The sequence below is a fragment of the Gavialis gangeticus genome, unplaced genomic scaffold, assembly GCF_001723915.1.
Source record: "Gavialis gangeticus isolate Ggan-Ray unplaced genomic scaffold, GavGan_comp1, whole genome shotgun sequence".
Taxonomy (NCBI): Eukaryota; Metazoa; Chordata; order Crocodylia; family Gavialidae; genus Gavialis; species Gavialis gangeticus.
Genome location: NW_017728996.1, coordinates 5253470 through 5255968, shown reverse-complemented (window position 1 = coordinate 5255968; position 2499 = coordinate 5253470). Strand labels below are relative to the sequence as shown.

General features: G+C 51.1%; 1 long non-coding RNA gene across 1 annotated transcript in view; it reads left to right on the top strand.

Moving 5' to 3' along the window:
• Nucleotides 1-1166: 1166 nt before the first annotated feature.
• The window catches only part of LOC109288425, an 8340-nt gene continuing 7007 nt past the window's right edge, over nucleotides 1167-2499 (top strand). Inside the window, exon 1 of the long non-coding RNA XR_002095136.1 lies at nucleotides 1167-1705. This is a non-coding gene — a long non-coding RNA (uncharacterized LOC109288425). The remainder of the gene's footprint in view (nucleotides 1706-2499) is intronic.

Below are 2499 nucleotides of genomic sequence, written 5' to 3'. Positions count from 1 at the left end.
AGAAAATTAAGAAGAAATCCTTAGTTTCCTTATTTTTAAATTCTCACTTTTATTATTTAAAATGATGCTCTCACAAAGGAGAAGCAAAGACTTTGTGCTTTCTGGGTAAAAAATTAGAACCTGTTAAAATGCAAAAACAGAAATTATCAGTGTTAAGTAACACAGCAGCAGGCATCTAAAGCCATGTCAAGGCCTATGTGAGCTGTAAGAGATGCTTTTGACTTGTTGGTCTGAGCTTGTATCCAACTATGTACAGAAATTATATTGGGGATGGAACATCTCTGCGTTCAGTACACACATGGATGATCAGTGTCATAGTAGCTGGGGTCAGGAGGGACCTGAACAGATCATCTCGCCTGACCCCCTGCCGCAGGTAGGAATGAATGCTGGGTTCACAAGACCCCAGACAGGTGATTATCCAACCTCCTCTTGAATTTGCCCAAGGTAGGGGCGAGGACCACTCCTCTAGCCTGAAGCTAATCCTTGATGATGTGAGGCGCTCTTTGACATAGAGCGCAATCTCCCCAACCTTTCCTCAGCCAACCTAGAGGAAAAGATACATCTGCCCTTAGGGGAGAGGTGAAGCCCGTCCCCCCCCAGCATGGGTCATTGTCAAAAAACCCGAAGCCTGCCTCGTGGCACCAGCTCTGAAGCCACCGGTTAACCACGTCAATGCAGGCCTCGTGACACCTACCCTGTCCACTTACCGGGAGAATGGAGGAAAATACCACCTGGGTTCCCGTCTTCTTCTGTTGGTGTCCCAAGGCCTTGTTAGTCCTCCATGATGTTATCCGGCTTGCCCTTGGACGCATCATTTGTACCCACATGGACCACAACCATGTGTAGTCAGAGAGCTTGATGATTTTAGGGATGGTCTCTGTGATGTTGCGAATCCTTGCTCTGGGCGTGCAGCGGACCTGCTGTGACCAGGGCTCCGAGCGACAGATCGGACCATCGGTGCCCCTCAGGATGGAGTCCCCGATGACCAGAACTTTGCGTCTCCATCTTCTCGGGGTCTTCCTCTTCTGAGCCGCTGATGTAGGCCGAGCGGCTTCAGTTTCTCTGGGGACCCGTTCTTCTGCCTCCTCTTCCTCCAGGGGGGCCAGGGCTGCATACCTGTTCCCGAGGGATGTCTGGGGAGCAGGCACAGCAGTTCAGCCTGATCTTGAATTCTGTACTCTCAGGCATAACCCCCCTGGACTGGAATGGGGCTTTACAGGATCAAGTCTTGCAGCCTTTACACCCTTAGACAGGTGGAAGACTTACATGTGTGATTTAGGATTAATTTCCCCGCTCCCCCTGAGTTCACACACGCACACGAGCGAGCGAAATGTGCATAAATCTTTGCATAAACTGGGGCTGAGCAAGGCTTTCATGAGTCAGTTCCCTTTCACTTAGGATCCATTATCCTAAATAGTGCCCTTTTGCAGATGATGGGGAAAATGTTTCAGGGAGCTGCAGATGGAGGAAGAAAAGACACAGTCTGATAGAGATCCCTAATACAACCAGCTTTCCATTCAATTGACACCTTTTTAGTTTCCTTTGCTCCAGATGCCATGTACCTTGTGCCAGGCTGCCATCCAGCCTGCAATTACCTGCCATGTCTAGCCCAGCACTCTCCAGAAAGCAGGCCTCGTGTGAGCTCAGAAGATGGCAGCGGTCACCAGAGATGGAGGTGGGGCTGAGAAGAAGCAATGTAGCAAAGGTGGGTGTCAGTCTTGCTTTTTCCAGGCATGCTCCTAGCTATTTCAAGAGTCTGACTAACATCGTCCTGGGTTTTACTAAGGATGGTAAACTACCTGTTGTGGCACGCAGGAAATCCTGGTGCTCTGAAGTCGTGGGAATTCCAGAAGAGGGTCTGTCGGGAAGTAGCTTTCCCTGTCTGGCAAGTGGAAATTAGTGGCTGTGCATACATCCCAAAGCTTCGTGTCCCTACACCTGGTGTTGGCAGAAGAGTGTGTAGCGCAGGGCAGAGAGGTCCATCGAACTGCTCAAGGCAGACCTGCCGCTGGCAGGCAGAAACAATCGACCACCTCTTTTGGGACTGCCCGTCTGCCAGAGAGGTGTGGAAGAAAGTCCGTGTGCTCCTTCTGGTGGTGACAGGTTTCAGAAACCTGGCCAGGGACGCGGTTCTTTACAGGTACTTGACCAGACAGCAAGGGACCCTGACAGCTCGCTTTGGCCAGTTCATATCCTGCTTCAGGCATGCCCTGCGGAAAGCCAGGAACCTGCTCATAAACTCAGACCCCACAGTCGAGGGCTGTATTAAAACGGGACTAAGTGAAATGTACTGGTACTACAGGAAGACAGAAGAGGTCGACGGGAAAGAAATGGCAGACCTCATCTGGTGGAGAGGGGTCTGGCATAGACTTTTTCAGGAGTAGACCCTCTGAGGAGGGCAGTGGGTGGGCGTACGGGTATGGAGATGGGTGTGCGGTGCGAACTGTGCCATGGGTTTTTAGTGTGCTTTGAGCTGCCAAGTGAACCACAGGGGCCACT